Consider the following 19,415-nt stretch of genomic DNA (forward strand, 5'->3'; position numbering starts at 1 on the left):
GGTCCATTTCTTTATTTTTGTTTTTATTTCCATTACTCTAGGAGGTGGATCAAAAAAGATCTTGTTGTGATTTATGTCAAAGAGTGTTCTTCCTATGTTTTCCTCTAAGAGTTTTATAGTGTCTGGTCTTACATTTAGCTCTCTAATCCATTTTGAGTTTATTTTTGTGTTTGGTGTTACGGAGTGTTCTAATTTCATTCTTTTACATGTAGCTGTCCAGTTTTCCCAGCACCACTTATTGAAGAGACTGTCATTTCTCCATTGTATATCCTTGCCTCCTTTGTCATAGATTAGTTGACCATATGTGCATGGGTTTATCTCTGGGCTTTCTATCTTGTTCCATTGATCTATATTTCTGTTTTTGTGCCAGTACTATATTGTCTTGATTACTGTAGCTTTGTAGTATAGTCTGAAGTCAGGGAGTCTAATTCCTCCAGCTCCGTTTTTTTCCCTCAAAACTGCTTTGGCTATTCGGGGTCTTTTGTGTCTCCATTCAAATTTTAAGATTTTTTGTTCTAGTTCCATAAAAAATGCCATTGGTAATTTGATACGGATTGCATTGAATCTGTAGATTGCTTTGGGTAGTTTGGTCATTTTCACAATATTGATTCTTCCAATCCAAGAACATGGTATATCTCTCCATCTGTTGGTATTATCTTTAATTTCTTTCATCAGTGTCTTATAGTTTTCTGCATACAGGTCTTTTGTCTCCCAAGGTAGGTTTATTCCTAGGTATTTTATTCTCTTTGTTGCAATGGCAAATGGGAGTATTTCCTTAATCTCTCTTTCACATTTTTCATCATTAGTGTATAGGAATGCAAGAGATTTCTGTGCATTGATTTTGTATCCTGCAACTTTACCAAATTCATTGATTAGCTCTAGTAGTTTTCTGGTGGCATTGTTAGGATTCTCTATGTATAGTATCATGTCATCTGCAAACAGTGACAGTTTTACTAATTCTTTTCCAATTTGTATTCCTTTTATTTCTTTTTCTTCTCTGATTGCCATGGCTAGGACTTCCAAAACTATGTTGAATAATAGTGGTGAGAGTGGATATCCTTGTCTCATTCCTGATCTTAGAGGAAATGCTTTCAGTTTTTCACCATTGAGAATGATGTTTGCTGTGGTTTGTCGTATACGGCCTCTATATGTTGAGGTAAGTTCCCTCTCTGCCCACTTTCTGGAGAGTTTTTATCATAAATTGGTGTTGAATTTTGTCAAGAGCTTTTTCTGCATCTATTGAGATGATCATATGGTTTTTATTCCTCAATTTGTTAATATGGTGTATCACATTGATTGATTTGCATGTATTGAAGAATCCTTGCATCCCTGGGGTAAATCCCACTTGATCATGGTGTATGGTCCTTTTAATGTGTTGTTGGATTCTGTTTGCTAGTATTTTGTTGAGGATTTTTGCATCTATATTCATCAGTGATATTGGTCTGTAATTTTCTTTTTTTATAGTATCTTTGACTGGTTTTGGTATCAGGGTGATGGTGGCCTCATACAATGAGTTTGGGAGTGTTCCTTCCTCTGCAATTTTTTGGAAGAGTTTGAGAAGGATGGGTGTTAGCTCTTCTCTAAATGTTTGATAGAATTCACCTGTGAAGCCATCTGGTCCTGGACTTTTGTTTCTTGGAAGATTTTTAATCACAGTTTCAATTTCATTACTTGTGATTGGTCTGTTCATATTTTCTATTTCTTCCCAGTTCAGTCTTGGAAGGTTATGCCTTTCTAAGAATTTGTCCATTTCTTCCAGGTTGTCCATTTTACTGGCATAGAGTTGCTTGTAGTAGTCTCTTAGGATGCTCTGTATTTCTGCGGTGTCCATTGTAACTTCTCCTTTTTCATTTCTAATTTTATTGATTTGAGTCCTCTCCCTCTTTTTCTTGATGAGTCTGGCTAATGGTTTATCAATTTTGTTTATCTTCTCAAAGAACCAGCTTTTAGTTTTATTGATCTTTGCTATTGTTTTCTTTGTTTCTATTTCATTTATTTCTGCTCTGATCTTTATGATTTCTTTCCTTCTGCTAACTTTGGGTTTTGTTTGTTCTTCTTTCTCTAGTTCCTTTAGGTGTAAGGTTAGATTGTTTGAGATTTTTCTTGTTTCTTGAGGTAGGCTTATATAGCTATAAACTTCCCTCTTAGAACTGTTTTTGCTGCATCCCATAGGTTTTGGATCGTCGTGTTTTCATTGTCATTTGTCTCTAGGTATTTTTAAATTTCCTCTTTGATTTCTTCAGTGATCTCTTGGTTATTTAGTAACGTATTGTTTAGCCTCCATGTGTTTGTGTTTTTTACATTTTTTCCCTGTAATTCATTTCTAATCTCATAGCATTGTGGTCAGAAAAAATGCTTGATATGATTTCAATTTTCTTAAATTTACTGAGGCTTGATTTGTGACCCAAGATGTGATCTATCCTGGAGAATGTTCTGTGCGCACTTGAGAAGAAAGTGTAATCTGCTGTTTCTGGATGGAATGTCCTATAAATATCAATTAAATCTATCTGGTCTGTTGTGTCATTTAAAGCTTCTGTTTCCTTATTTATTTTCATTTTGGATGATCTGCTCATTGGTGTAAGTGAGGAGTTAAAGTCCCCCACTATTATTGTGTTACTGTCAATTTCCTCTTTTATAGCTGTTAGCAGTTGCCTTATGTATTGAGGTGCTCCTATGTTGGGTGCATATATATTTATAATTGTTATATCTTCTTCTTGGATTGATCCCTTGATCATTATGTAGTGTCCTTCCTTGTCTCTTGTAACATTCTTTATTTTAAAGTCTATTTTATCTGATATGAGTATTGATACTCCAGCTTTCTTTTGATTTCCATTTGCGTGGAATATCTTTTTCCATCCCCTCACTTTCAGTCTGTATGTGTCCCCACGTCTGAAGTGGGTCTCTTGTAGACAGCATATAGATGGGTCTTGTTTTTGTACCCATTCAGCAAGCCTGTGTCTTTTGTCACGTTTAAGGCAATTATCGATATGTATGTTCCTATGACCATTTTCTTAATTGTTTTGTGTTTGTTTTTGTAGGTCCTTTTCTTCTCTTGTGTTTCCCACTTAGAGAAGTTCCTTTAGCATTTGTTGTAGAGCTGGTTTGGTGGTGCTGAATTCTCTTAGCTTTTGCTTGTCTGTGAAGCTTTTGATTTCCCCATCGAATCTGAATGAGATCCTTGCCGGGTAGAGTAATCTTGGTTGTACGTTCTTCCCTTTCATCACTTTAAGTATATCATGCCAATCCCTTCTGGCTTGTAGAGTTTCTGCTGAGAAATCAGCTGTTAACCTTATGGGAGTTCCCTTCTATGTTATTTGGTGTTTTTCCCTAGCTGCTTTCAATAATTTTTCTTTGTCTTTAATTTTGGCCAATTTGATTACTATGTGTCTCGGTGTGTTTCTCCTTGGGTTTATCCTGTATGGGACTCACTGCGCTTCTTGGACTTGGGTGGCTATTTCCTTTCCCATGTTAGGGAAGTTTTCGACTATAATCTCTTCAAATATTTTCTCTGGCCCTTTCTCTGTCTCTTCTCCTTCTGGGACCCCTATAATGTGAATGCTGTTGTGTTTAATGTTGTCCCAGAAGTCTCTTAGGCTGTCTTCATTTCTTTTCATTCTTTTTTCTTTATTCTGTTCCGCAGCAGTGAATTCCACCGTTCTGTCTTCCAGGTCACTTATCCATTCTTCTGCCTCAGTTATTCTGCTATTGATTCCTTCTAGTGTAGTTTTCATTTCAGTTATTGTCTTGTTCATCTCTGTTTGTTTGTTCTTTAATTCTTCTAGATCTTTGTTAAACATTTCCTGCATCTTCTCGATCTTTGCCTCCATTCTTTTTCCAGGGTCCTGGATCATCTTCACTATCATTATTCTGAATTCTTTTTCTGAAAAGTTGCCTATCTCCACTTCATTTAGTTGTTTTTCTGGGGTTTTATGTTGTTCCTTCATCTGGTACATAGTCCTCTGCCTTTTCATCTTGTGTATCTTTCTGTAAATGTTGTTTTTGTTCCACAGGCTGCAGGATTGTATTTCTTCTTGCTTCTGCTGTCCGCCCTCTGGTGGATAAGGCTATCTAAGAGGCTTGTGTAAGTTTCCTGATGGGAGGGACTGGTGGTGGGTAGAGCTGACTGTTGCTCTGGTGGGCAGAGCTCAGTAAAACTTTAATCCACTTGACTGCTGATGGGTGGGGCTGGGTTCCCTCCCTGTTGGTTCTTTGGCCTGAGGCAACCCAACACTGCAGCCTACCTGGGCTCTTGGGTGGGACCAATGACAGACTCCGGGAGGGCTCACGCCAAGGAGCACCCCCCAGAACCTCCGCCGCCAGTGTCCTTGTCCCCACGGTGAGCCACAGCCACACCCTGCCTCCGCAGGAGACCCTCCAACACTAGCAGGTAGGTCTGGTTCAGTCTCCCCTGGGGTCACTGCTCCTTCCCCTGGGTCCCCATGCACACACTACTTTGTGTGTGCTCTCCAAGAGTGGAGTCTCTGTTTGCCCCAGTCCTGTTGAAGTCCTGCAATCAAATCCCACTAGCCTTCAAAGTCTGATTCTCTAGGAATTCCTCCTCCCGTTGCCGGACCCCCAGGTTGGGAAGCCTGATATGGGGCTCAGAACCTTCACTCCAGCGGGTGGACTTCTGTGGTATAAGTGTTCTCCAGTCTGTGAGTCACCTACCCAGCAGTTATGGGGTTTGATTTTACTGTGATTGCACCCCTCCTACCATCTCATTGTGGCTTCTCCTTTGTCTTTGGATGTGGGGTATGCTTTCTGGTGAACTCCAGTGCCCTCCTGTCGACGATTGTCCAGCAGCTAGCCGTGACTCTGGCATTCTCACAAGAGGGAGTGAGAGCACGTCCTTCTACTCCACCATCTTGGTTCCTTCTAAAATTTTTTTTGTATTTGTTATCCCCACTATCTTTTCATGTTTAATAGCTATATTTTATCTACATTGTCAAGTGTATTGCCATTGCAGATTGTAGCCTCACACATCCTTATTTAGTCTTATTTGTGCTAGCGTAAGTACAAATACACATATACATACAAATATATGCATATGTGTATGTGTGTATTTAATGCTTAGCCCAGTCCATGTGCCAATGTCTCTTGTCATTATGGTTGTCTGAAGCTGGTTCTCAAATAGATTCCTTAGGAAGTCCTCCTGGGAACAACATTCCCTGAGTTTTGCACCATAGTGATAACATTTTGTATACAGCTGTTATGCTTAAGAGCCCTTGATTCACATATGATTATTTTGAATATCTTAAGTATGTTATACCATTTGGTTCTGTCTAAATTACTGCTGTCAAAAAGTTTGATGACAAATCTGATTTTTTTTCTTTATAAGTGGACTTTTTGCCTGGATGCCCAAAAGAATATTGTTCTTTTTTTTCTTTTCTTCTTTGCCATGCCACGCAGCATGTGGGATCCTAGTTCACCAACCAGGGATTGAACCCGTGCCCCTTGCATTGGAAGCGTGGAGTCTTAACCACTGGACTTCCAGGGAAGTCCATAAGAATACTGTTCTTTAAAATCTAGTAATTTTACTATAATATGTATTGATTTTGCCAGTTCTGGGTCAATTTTTACAGGTATATAGTCTAACTTTTCAATATTTAGTTTCAAATATATATATTTTTAAATTTAAGAAAGTGTCCTTGATCATGTTTTCTTGTAGTTATTCTGTCCCTTGCTTTGGTTTTCTTCTTTAGGGACTCCCATTAAACATTTGTTATAGCTTCTTTGCCCATTTCTAAATTTGTGTCTTTCAAATTCTTTCAGTATCTTTCCTTCAATTCTTTTTTTTCTTGTAATGTTTTTCTCTTTCATCTTCTATTTTTCTTAATTCACATCTCTTGTGTTTACTAATTCTTTTTTAATTAATTTATTTATTTGGCTGCATTAGTTCTTAGTTGTGGCACGCAGGATCTTTCATTGTGGCACACGGGCTCTTCATTGCAGCATGTGGGTTTCTCTAGTTGTGGTGCACAGGCTTCTCTCTAGTTGCAGCACGTGAGCTCTAGAGCGTGTAGGCTCAGTAGTTGTGGCACGCAGGCTTAGTTTCCCTGTAGAATGTGGGATCTTAGTTCCCCAACCAAGGATCGAACTCACATCCCCTACATTGGAAGGCGGATTCTTAACCACTGGACCACCAGGGAAGTCCCGTTTGTGTTTACTAATTCTTCAGTTACTTTTAGCTTAGTCTTCATTTCTGAATTGATTTTGTTTCCATTTCTAACTTTTTCCTGAGTTTTATCACCTCATTTCTGAGGTTTTCTAGTTCTCATTTTTGTTATTGTCCCATATCTTGTACAATGTCTTTTTATTATTCTTTAATTTAAAAACTATTTAAAATTTTTTATATTCTTCCACTTTTATTGGGCTATAATTGACATACAGCACTGTATAAGTTTAAGGTGGACAGCATAAAGACTTAAGTTACATACATCATGAAATGATTACCACAATAAGTTTAGTGAACATGCATAATCTTATACAGATACAAAATTAAAGAAATTGAAAAAACATCTATTTTTCCTTGTGATGAGAACTCTTAGGTGTTACTCTCTTAACAACTGTCTTATATAACATACAGCAGTGTTAATTATATTTATCATGTTGCACGTACATGTATTTATTAAATAAGATAAATGTATTTTTCTTGTAAGCAGAATTTTATAACTTTTGACCCCCTTCATCTAATTCCCACTCTCACTAACCCCCGCCTCTGGTAACCACAAATCTGATCTTTTTCTTCTGTGAGTTTATGTGTTTGTTTGTTTTTGAAGTATCTTGTATGATTTCTTTAATGTTTTTAGCTCATACTGAAAAAGTAGGTAATGGTTTTATCTTTTTGGTAGGTAGGCATTTTTGTTATTGTCTGTAGGGATGTTATTCAGTTTCATATTTTCTTTTTTCTTACAGTGATTTTATATGGAATTTAACCTTGATACTTTTTTTTCTCATTTTATGTTTTCCTGAACTTTTAGAAGGAAGCAAGGATTTGAGATAGCTTTTCCAATTTCATAGTTCTATTACTCTCTTTTTTGTTGTTTTGTGTAATGTTTAAAAATACAGCATCTTACCTTCTGAGATCTTTTAGCTGTTCTCCTTCCTCACTTATTGGACTCTCTCTTTTCTTTGTCTCTATTGTCCCTGTTATACTCAGCATTATTTTCCCAGAAGTTTCTCTTCTGTGCTGTGCTTGTCCTGGAGTGGAAATTTGTCTGATTATTTTTGAACATTCATTGAGCCCCTCCAGACACTTTGTACAACCCTGCCATCAGCGTGGGCAAAATTTCTTCCAGTTTTAGCTATGATTCTCAAAATGAACCAGCAAGCTTTCTAGTAAGCATTTTTTGGCTGTTTTGAGACTCTCAGATCTATGAATGCCTCACTGTTTCCCTCTGCTTTTACTGTACAGCTGCAGATACCACCCAGTTCCTGTGGCTGTACCTTTCCTCAAATACTCATATCTTGGGGTTCATGCAAATACCTTATCACCTATAACAAACCTGTTATAGGTGCTATCCATGGGTTTTGATTTTGCTATCCATGGTCTGCTGTTTTTATGGGGAGATTGATGACCCTCCATCTTGCAGATACAATGACTATCAAATAGAAGCTCTTGGTCACCACAAACCCTGTATGGTGGACACTTCTTGACAGCACAGAGAATGAAATATTCAGACAGGTTGGCAGAAGACCCTGTGGATGCTAAAAGCGATCCATAGAGAAATCAAAGGGAAAGAGTAGAAGGCAACTAGCTTTTACTTGAAGTCTACTATGTGCCAGGCATTTTGCTAATAGTTTCCACATCTGTTGTTTCCATTTGCTTTAATCTAATCATCACCACGATCTTCTGAATTAGAATTTAAACCCAGGTCTTCATAAGCCCCATGTTCATTTCAGTTGTAATTATGAGAAATGTAATCTCTGTGAAGGAATAGGAATTGATTAAAATGCGACAGTAGAGATAGCTACTTCAGCATGAGAGAACCTTGGAGGATCCTCTTGTTTTAGTCAAAACTGTGTTGTTTGGCTCGAATCTTGAAGTAAGTTTATGAAAATCTTTTAAATGCAAATGATGACATAACTGAAATTAAAAAGCATAGGAAAAATATGTTTACTAAGATGTAAAAGGAGTGGATTTAATAACAGAGATGCTACTATCAAAACAGGCAATTCAGAAAATATAGGAGTGTTGGCACAGCACTGTAAACCAACTATACTTCAATAAAAAATTTAAAAAGAAAATATAGAAACATACACTTGAGAAGTTACTGGTTAAACAGCAGTAAAATGGTAGCTTTATAGGTAGCATGGATTCAAGAATTTCTTGGTTAAAATTCTGAGTCATTAAGGTTAATTATGATTATAAAAATAATACCAAACCTTGATTGTGTGCCATACACTGTTATAGGCATTTTATAGTTTACATATGTTATTTAATTACTCACAGCAACCCTATTAAGTAGGTATTATTTTACCCATTTTATAAATGAAAAATTGAAACCCAGTTTGGTTAGAAATACGCCCAGTGTCACACAGCTAATAAATAATAGGATTAGGATGGAAACCCAGGTCAATCTGACCTCCAAGCACCAAAAAACTGTACTTTATAACTCTTTATAATTCTCCATTAAATTTACTTTTGTGCTCCAACCCCAGATCTATAGCTCAAAAATAATACACAATTTAAAACTAAAGGTAAGTTTTGAATGAAAGAATCAGGAATAATTTTATAATCTGTTGTTAAAGATATCTTAGTGAGGAAACACTAGAGTCAGGTCACACCTTAGTCAATTCACTTAAAAAACAGAAACATAATGAGGTAATTCTGCTACCACATCACTAAATAGATAGTGTAAACAAATATACATTTGCATATTGCATGGCTGCATGCTTAAAATTTCAATGGAGTCAAATAAAAATTAGTTATTATACACAACTAGAAAACAGAATTCATCATATCAACAAATGCATTAGATACCTGGAAGTAATTTAATTGAAACATGTTTTTTTATGCTTAAATCCTAATGGGAAAAAAATTAAAAACATAACTAAAGAATTGGGCCATGTGTTTTTTCAGAGAGACTAAATAAAGACATCAATAATTTTATTTTAATATATAGATTTATTGCAGTAAAAGTGAAATTCCTGAGAGAACTAGTAGTGAAAAATAAATGAATGACAGTATCAACATTTTCACAGGTAATAAGGGGGGATTCAGCCCAGCAGATTTGGAAAACTGAACTCACTGCCACAGTGATCAAAATCATATGGTATTAAGTTAATGTAGTTTGAAATATGAACCTGACCTATAACAGAGACAAAACAAATATTGGGCAAGGGATAACCTCTTAATACATTGTCTTTCAAATAGTTGGCTAACAAGTTGGAAAGAATCAACTTAGATAAACGCATGAGACCCAAACACTACAATAAATTCCAGCTGTATCAAAGAGTAAAAGAATTTTTTAAAAACTGAAGAGTAGCTTATTTAGCCCAGATGTGGAGAGAACATGTACTTCTAATCACTGGAAAAATGAAGGTTGTTACCAGGAACAAAATAGGTTAATTAAATATGCTTTTAAAACTTTTAATTTCATGTAACAAAATATAAAATTAAAGTATTATAAGAGAAAATTTCTAATATAGAATAGATATGTTATAAACATAATCTGATTATAGATTTCTCCCAAAAATATATGAGGAAATAAATGATTATGTAAGTCAATAACTACTTTCCACTTGATAAATGGTCAAAAAGTATACAGTCAAGAAAACGTAGACTAAATCATGTTTTTTAAAAAAAATCACAGTTGTATTAAAAGTGAAAAAGAAAAGGCAAATCCAGCCAACTTCATGTCTCCCTCACAGACATATTAAACTGGAAGAAATTTAAAAATTGTAAAACCCTATCTTGACTAGTCTCTGGGGAGAGGCAGAAGGTATACTTTATACATTAATGGTAGAAATGCATGGTAAAATGGTTAGATCTTTCTGGAGGATAATCTGTAACATGCTATTTGACCCATTATGCATTCTTTCTCTTCGAGAGAGGAAAACTAACTTACATTGAAATTGTCAGAGCGGCATGACCTACAATAGCATTACCTAAAATAGGGAAAATTAGCATCAGTTCAAATGCCCCAAAATATTTAAATAAGTAAGTAAACCGCGATATACTGTCATATGCAAATTAAAATGACAAGTGGAGGATGTAATAGTAAATACATTTACATGAAATAAAGTAAAATAAAACAACTTGAACCCATGATTATATTACAAAATTATATAGAAATGTATGAATATAATTGATCTAGATCAGAAAAGGACTTTGACTGATATAAATGGCACAAGACGGTTCATTAGACTTCTTTTTTTTTTTAAAGAAAATGCAATTATAATAATGATGTGTAACATTTGTAGAATACTTGCTATGTGCTAGGCATTGTTCTAAGTATTTTCCCATGTAATAATTTTATTTGATCTTTGCAACAACCCTAGGTGCTTGGTACTGTTTTTAAGTTACATTTTATGGATGAAGAATTTGAGACACAGAGTAGTCAAATAATTTACTCTAGGTTATACAGTTTGCTTAGTTGTTCCAAAATGACAGTGTCTTAAGAAGAGTTTAGATGACTTCTATTAGCTGATTGCTTTAACTTGCCCCCAAATTTTGGGCCTTCCATCTCTTGTCAATAACCCCATTCATTAAGAACTGAAGGGCTTCTCTGGTGGCACAGTGGTTGAGAGTCCGCCTGCCGATGCAGGGGACATGGGTTCGTGCCCCGGTCCGGGAAGATCCCACATGCCGCAGAGCGGCTAGGCCCATGTGCTATGGCCGCTAAGCCTGCGCGTCTGGAGCCTATGCTCCACAACGGGAGAGGCCACAACAGTGAGAGGCCTGCATACCGCAAAAAAAAAAAAAAAAAAAAAAAAAAAAAGAACTGAAGATCTCAAGACTATCCCAGTAAGTCGAAACAATGAATTTTTGAATATAGAACTGGAAAGGAGAAAATAGAACCATATCCAAAAAGAGTTTATTTAGGGAGGTAAAAATAAAAATTATATAGTAAACATATTCTGGGATTCAAAAGAGAGACTTTTCTTTTTTTTTTTTTCTTTTTGCGGTATGCGGGCCTCTCACTGTTGTGGCCTCTCCCGTTGCGGAGCACAGGCTCCGGACGCGCAGGCCCAGCGGCCATGGCTCACGGGCCCAGCCGCTCCGCGGCATATGGGATCCTCCCAGACCGGGGCACGAACCCGCATCCCCTGCATCGGCAGGCGGACTCTCAACCACTGCGCCACCAGGGAGGCCCAAGAGAGACTTTTCTATAACCACCTCCCCACCACACACACACACACACACACACACACACACACACACACACACAGTCATCTCCCTCTTCATTCTCTGACTCAATAACTTGCACAGACACACCCAATGGACCCCAACAATTCTAAGGCTTTGAGAAAATCAAGTGGCTCCCTCTCAGGAAAAGTTTAGTACCTCCAGCAGAAAAAGCCTCATGGAATAAAAGGACTGCCCATTTCATCTCTCTGGAAATGGACTAACAAATCCATTGCTTTAAAAGGGGGACATTTTCCCAATTAGTTTGATTTCAAACCTTCTTGTAGGTTGACTCTTCCCAGGTAAGCCTGACCTGTGAGACATCTTTGTTGCTGCTGGATGGAATTATTCCTTATCTTTGAGAGACCAAGGTGAACTGGAAACTAAGAGATCTTTGGAATGGCTTTTTAAAAACATAGTAGACTGTTGATATGCCTTCTGTCTTATCAGGTAAAAATGCTAAGCCAAGGAAAAGAAATAGGTAAATTCAATCTTAAGTTCATGGACCCATTGTAGATAATTAGAAGGATGAATTATCTGTATGCATGTGGTAAAGCTCTGTGGACCATGAAAGTAGGATTTATAACAGACTCATGACTAGTATTTCAGGACAACAGCCATAAAGCAAAGACTTAAAAGTTTCATCATTAGACTAATTGTAATTCACTTGATCCTCCAGTGTAACAATATCCTTCTATGCAAGCCATTATTCCTTCCATTCAGCATATTGGTTTGTCTATCATTAAATATTCATTTTCTACAGCACTTTTTGGAAGGCTAACAAAGCAGTCACTTTACTGTTTTGTATTGATTCCTGCCTGGGTTGTCCTTAGGAAAAGCTTTCAGTAGGTTCAATAGTTTTGAAAGATATTTAGGCTTACTCTGTGATTGGCAAATATATTTCTTTCTTCTTACTTCAAAAATGGAATCTGAGAACTTAGATCTTTATTTTTTCATCTTGTCTATACTCTCATTATTAATGATACTGAACTGTAAATGAACTCTGTCTACTTACGAAAATATTAAAATAGGAAACAGGACCAATTTGCATGCTTCCAGACATGATTTCAATTGTTTTAAAAGGAAGTTATGCAAACAGTGAAGAATGGAGCCTTCAGAGAGCCCTGAAGTTAAAGGCTTCAGGTATATTTTTTACTTCTTTGGGGAAGAACTAAATAGTTTTATTTAATTGAGAAGGCCCTTTATCAAGATCTACTTAAAACTGGTTTAAACCTGAGCTTGTGATTTATAGAATCCTTCCAAGCAGCCTCAGTGCCTTTTTACAGGATACTTATCACATATTTATCCAGGTTCTTATGAGACCCCTCTTTGGTTTGAGTGTACAATGTCTTATCTTCTATAAAGTGGATTTAAATAAAATAGTTTTATTTTATGTTCATTATATATTTGATGTGGTAAATATTTAAGACGGGCCAATTATAATGGAAAAAAATACATGGATACATATAATAGTTATTTTCTTTTTTTTCCCCAGCTTTATTGAGATATAATTGATATAATGTTTGTAACTTTAAGGTGTGTCATTTGCTTTTTATTATAGCTAATCCAAAGATATTTACTAAATGGATGTTATGTTCTCTTTGTGCTTTAGCATGTGCTGATACTCTAAAATATCCACTGTACAAAGTATAAAACAAAGTATAAAATGTAGTTTCTGACCTAAAATATAAAATTATAGTAATCAAGATGTATAATACTGGCAACAGAATAGACACGTAGATCAATGGAACAGACTAAAGAGCAGAAATAGGCCAACACCTATGTGTTTATTTCATTTTGGGCAAAGATGCCAACTCACAGAAATAGAAGAAACAATCCTAAAATTTCTATGGAACCACAAAAGACCTGGAAAAACAAAAGCAATCCTAAGATAAAACAGCAAAGCTGGAGTTATCACACTTCTAGATTTCAAACAAAGGTAACAAAGGTACCAAAGCAATTCAATGAGGAAACAAAAGTCTTTAATAAATTATGCTGGAAAACTGGATATTCATGTGGAAACAAAAGAAATGTGACCTCTACCTCATTAATTCAAGATAAATCATAGACCTAAATGTAAAGGCTAAAACTCTAGAGAGTCTAAAGGAAAAATATCAGTATATTGTCAAAACCTGGGAAAAAGGCAAAGATTTCTTAGATAGAACGGAGAGAGAGAAACAACCATAGAAGAAAAAAAATTGATAAACTTCCTCAAAATTAAAAAACTTCTCATCAAAAATCACTTAAGAAAGTGAATAGGAAATCACAGACTGGAAAATGGACTTGTACCCAGAATGAAAAAATAACTGCTATAACCCAATAATAAAAGATACCAATCCAAGAAGAAAAGGTGATAAAAAACTTTGAGACACATGGCAAAAGAAGCTTTATGAACATCCAATAAGCATACAATAAACAACTCAGTATTATTAGTCAACAGGGAAATGCAAATTAAAACTACAATGAGGGAATTCCCTGGAAGTCCAGTGATTAGGACTCAGTGCTCTCACTGCTGTGGGCCCAGTTCAATCCCTGGTCAGGGAACTAAGATCCTGCAAGCCGTGCAGCAAAAAAAAAAAAAAAAAAAAAAAAAACCATGATGAGATACTACTCCATACCCAACTAGAATGGCTAAAATGAAAAATACTGAAAATACCAAATATTGGCCAAGATGTGGAAGAAATGAAACTCCCATACATTGCGGCAATTTCTTATAAAGTTAAACATACATCTACCTTATGACTCAGAAATTCTACTCCTAAATATTTACCAAAGAGGGAAGAAAATATACATCTACAAAAAGGCATGAGAATATTCACAGGCATCAAAAACTGAAAATAACCCCAATGCTCATTAACAGATGAATGGAAAAGCAAATTGTGCTATATTCAAACAGTGGGAAATTATCCAGAAGGAAAGAACTACTGATACTTCCCATACCAGGGATGAATCTCAGACATTATGCTGAGTGAAAGAAAGAAGGTAGACGCCAAGTATGAGTCCACACTGATATATATGAAAGAAAAAAAAGACTGGGTTTGTCTGAGGTTTCTTTCTAGTTCAGTTCTGCATGCTTGTGAGACACATGGCACAAAGTACATCAAAAAGTACATCTCAGGGCATCAAATCAGGAGTACTTTGATGTCAGTTTATGTCAGTGTTGGTGATGATCATTTTGAACACCTGCTTAGGGTTATGTATAGGAGGTTTCTCCACAGTCAAGTTATTTTTTTTTTGCCTCTTAAATGAATAAGAAAGTTGTGGGGAGAAACTTGGAGACTCTGTAAGTATCCTTTTCTCACCTCACTTTCATTCACAGCATGATGATTTTCTAATTCCACCATTCCCTCAATATTTATTAGTTGGCACAGTAGAAAGCATTTCCTTTTTCTCTTTCTTCAGTCTGAGGGATATTCTACACAATAATTAATCTGCACTCTTCAGAAGTGTCAAAGACTGGGAAGATAAAGAAAGGCTGAGGAACTTCACAGGAAAGAAGTCTAAAAAGATATGACACCTAAATGCAATGAGTGTTACTGGATTGGATCCTTGACTGGGAGAAAAAAATAGCGATAATAAGATATTTGGGGGACAATTGTCAACATTTGAATATGGATTTGGGGGTTAGATAATTTTATAAAAGTTTAATTGTTTTTTGAAATTAATACTGTGGTTATGCAAGAAAATATCCGTATTCTTAGGAAATATACATGAGTATTTGGGGTAAAGAGAAAAAAATGTCTCCAACTCTTTCAAATTTTTCAGAAATCTAGTGTGTGTGTGTGTGTGTGTGTGTGTGTGTGTGTGTGTAGAGAGAGAGAGCATGTGTGTAAATGGTGCAAAGTGTAACTGGTGAATGTGGGTAAAGGATTACAGAAGTTTCTTGTATTATTCTTGCCACTATTCTATAAGTTTGGAATTAGATCAAAATAAAACATTATGCAAAAAGTGGTCATCTAAATTTATGTAACCCTTGGGCCCAGGTATCTTGGTCTTAGAGCTGGAACATAGGCAAGACTTCACAAAAGCTATAACTAAGATTTAAAAGGCAGGGACTTGTAACTTGAAAGAGAGGAAGACTAATTACTGTACTGCAGGCCTCAAAAGGGAAATTTGTAACATAGATTACTAAGGTTTTATAAATGTATATACTCACTTTAATACCTATAATCTTTATTCAGCATTTTTATTCACCATATCAATCTCCTCTTTATGTTAGCAGAAGAACATACAGCTTTGAATTATTTGAAATGCAAACTTTCTTCTTTGATTTCATCATTCTATTGATTGTATTAGTTTTCTGGTGCTGCTATAACAAATTATCACAAACTGAAGGGCTTAAAACAACACAAATTTATTCTCTAACAGTCTGAAGGGCAGAAGTGCAAAATAAGTCTTAAGGAGCTAAAGTCAATGTGTCAGCGGGGCTGGTTCCATCTGGAGGCTCCAGGAGAGATTCCTTTCCATGCCTGCATTCCTCGTGTCCTTGCCCCATCACTCTAATCTCAGTGGCATGGACTTCCCTTCTACTGAAGTTCAATGTTCCTCTGCCTCCTTCTTGTAAGGACTCTTGCAGTTGCATTTAGGGCCTATTGGGATAATTCAAGGTAATTTCCTCATCCCCAAATCCTTACCTCAATCACATCTGCAAAGTTTCTTCCTATATAAGGTAAATTCATATGTTCTGAGGATTACAACATGGACATCTTGGGGGGCCATTATTAAACCTAAAACATTGATTAACTATTCCATCTCTGTCCACCACAAGACTAAATGAAATACTTGGAATTTTAATAATTTAGGAATTTAATTTGGGAATATTTATATAATTTAGGAATAATTTGGAATTATAATAATTTAGGCCTATGCTTTTACTCTTAATGTGAAATACTTTATTTCTTATAAATTAGAATCTTTAAGAAAATTGTCAAAGCTAAATTTATAATGATCACTTTTATAATATTAATCTTATTTTTTCCATTAATTCAGTTCTCTCTACACTTAAGATTATAAAGAGTAGTTTATCATGAAAAATAATAAACATGAACCCATTTTAGAAGATAGCATATCTTATTCTAATATGTTCTTCTAGACTCACCAAGATGGTGGCTGGTTTATACGGGTTACACATATTGAATATTAACTTAACAACTCTCTCCTCTCCTCACCCCCACTTGCATACAAACTTTATAAGGCCAGTGGCCTTATGTGTTTTGCTCATTGTTTTAGCCCTGGTGTTTGCACAATTAGTAGCAAATGCTGAATCAATATTGACTGAATTAATGTGTGATTTCAGGCAATTTGCTAAGCCTCTCCAGGCCTTAACTGGCATTGCAATTTATGCTTCTCAACTTTTTCAATAGATAGCACCAAGTGCAGAAGAGAAAAAAAAAAAATTACCCCTAGAAGTTTGGGGTAGCCTGAAGCATCCAATTATAATTCTGATATATCTCTGAAGATTCTTTGAAGTTTTGAAACAAAGCAGGACCCTGAGGGGCCCTCCCAGGTACAAAAGCCCTTCCATGTCCCCCACTTCTTGTTTGTAGAAAGAGGCTTTAGTTTCCTAGGCCTTCCCTGAGTTCCAAAGAACAGACTCAAACAGTTATTAATTAGGGAAGTGAGGAAATGCAGAAACGAAGGAAAAGTAGTTAAGCAAGAAAAGTAATGTTAGCTTAAACAATAGTCAGCAGGTAAAACAGAGTTCTAGTCCCTCCTCAAGGGATAATACATAACAATATGACACTTATCTTTGACTTATTCTGCAGAAACTAAGACCACACCCCCTCCAGGTGGCGAATGGTGACTACATGCTGACAACAAGCACGTAGACCCCAGACTGGTTAGAACCAAAAGGTTGATGATTAAGATTCCTGAAACACCACCTTGTTGCCTCACCAGAAACCAATCAGAAGAAAGTCCATGAGCTGCAACCCGTCACTCCAAATGTTGCCTTTTAAAAACCCTCCCATAAAAGCCATTGCCAGGACTTCCCTGGCAGTCCAGTGGTTGAGATTCCACACTTCCACTGCAGGGTGCACAGGTCTGATCCCTGGTTGGGGAACTAGGACCCTGCATGCTGTGTGGTGTGGCCAAAAAACATATATCATATATATATAAATATATATTAAAAAATATATATTTATATATATTTATATATTTATATCTATATGCCATGAAGGAGTTTGGGTTTTCTGAGCATGAGCAGCCCATTCTCCTTGCTTGGTGGCCTGCAAATAAGTGCTGTACTTTCCTTTGCCACAATCTGGTGTTGGTAGATTGCCTTTGTTGTGCAGCAGGCAAGCAAACCCAAGTTTGGTTTGATAGTTTCATGTTTCATCCTTTTTTTTTTTTTTGGCCGCACGGCCTGTGGGATCAGGGATCGAACCCATGCCCCCTGTATTGGAAACATGGAGTCTTAACCACTGGATCACCAGGGAAGTCCCTCATGTTTCATCTTAAAAACTTGTTTCATGTTTCATCTTAAAAACTTTTTTCATGTTTCACTTAAAACATGTTTAAATTTTACAATCTACACCATTATATATCAGCACTTATCTAAAACTAAAGTAATTTTTATCTCAACTCTTCTAATGAAGATGAATGGCACTGTACCTATTACCTGCTGGGCTGTACAAACCTCAAACCTTTTGAGAAACACAAGTACCCATTTAAAAAAAAAAAAAATATATATATATATATATATATATATTTATTTATTTATTTATTTTTGCAGTATGCAGGCCTCTCACTGCTGTGGCCTCTCCTGTTGGGGAGCACAGGCTCCGGATGCGCAGGCTCAGCGGCCATGTCTCACGGCCCAGCCGCTCCACGGCATGTGGGATCTTCCCAGACCAGGGCACGAACCTGTGTCCCCTGCATCGGCAGGTGGACTCTCAACCACTGCGCCACCAGGGAAGCCCCCTATCTATTTATTTTTATTTAGTTGCGTCAGGTCTTAGTTGTGGAAGCCGGGCTCCTTAGTTGCAGCATGTGGGCTCTTTTAGTGGTGGCAGGCAGCAGGTGGACTCCTTAGTTGTGGTTCAGGGGCTCCTTAGTTGTGGCAGGCAGGCTCCTTAGTTGAGGCATGCATTTGGGCTCTAGTTCCTTGACCAAGGGTCAAACCTGGGCCCTGGGCTTCCCTGGTGGCACAGTGGTTGAGAGTCCACCTGCCGATGCAGGGGACACGGGTTCATGCCCCAGTCCGGGAAGATCCCACATGCCGCGGAGCGGCTGGCCCATGAGCTGTGGCAGCTGAATTTGCGCTTCCGGAGCCTGTGCTCCGCAATAGGAGACACCACAACAGTGAGAGGCCCACGTACCGAAAACAAACAAACAAACAAAAAAAACCTGGGCCCTTGGCATTGCGAGTGCAGAATCTTAACCACTGTGCCACCAGGGAAGTTCCAAGAGACACAAGCACTGATTAAGTGATCTATAAGGCTCCCTTTTTGCTCAAAGTTTTATGATTCTCTAATTGTAACTCATCAAACAACTAATATTTACTGAGTTCCTTTCCTGTTCAAGTCACAGGGAGACAATACAAGAAACAGATAAACCATCTGCTTTTAAGGAGGTTAGGCTGTCATAACAAGTCATACACATGTAAAAAGATAACATTAGGAGGTAATAAAGAGTGAGTGCCAAGTGAGTGGAGAAGCTTGTTAGTACAGAATAGTTCAGAAGAAGGATTAAGCCCTCTAAGCCTCAATTTCCTCATTTGTAACACGCGGTAATGATGTTCACACCTTTTATCTCAGATGGTGGTTGTAAAGTTCAAGAAGATAAAATATGCCCACTTACAAATAAGAAATAGCATCATTAAGATATCAGGGCAGGGGACTTCCCTAGTGGCGCAGTGGTTAAGAATCTGCCTGCCAATGCAGGGGACACAGGTTTGAGCCCTGGTACGGGAAGATCTCCCATGCCACGGAGCAACGAAGTCCGTGCGTCACAACTACTGAGCCTGCACTCTAGAGCCTGTGAGCCACAACTACCTAGGCTGCACGCCACAGCTACTGAAGCCCACACGCCTAGAGCCCATGCTCCGCAACAAGAGAAGACACTG

The 19,415-nt window shown here is 37.1% G+C and overlaps 1 protein-coding gene across 1 annotated transcript in view; it reads right to left on the minus strand.

Annotated features, from left to right (window-relative positions):
• Positions 1–7,075: 7,075 nt before the first annotated feature.
• The window catches only part of FGL1 (fibrinogen like 1), a 60,858-nt gene continuing 48,518 nt past the window's right edge, over positions 7,076–19,415 (minus strand). Inside the window, exon 9 of the mRNA XM_082608661.1 lies at positions 7,076–7,200. The gene's annotated coding sequence lies outside the window, so the exon portion shown is untranslated. The remainder of the gene's footprint in view (positions 7,201–19,415) is intronic.

This window comes from Mesoplodon mirus (assembly GCF_964341445.2).
Source record: "Mesoplodon mirus genome assembly, chromosome: 20".
In the NCBI taxonomy this organism is placed as follows: domain Eukaryota; kingdom Metazoa; phylum Chordata; class Mammalia; order Artiodactyla; family Ziphiidae; genus Mesoplodon; species Mesoplodon mirus.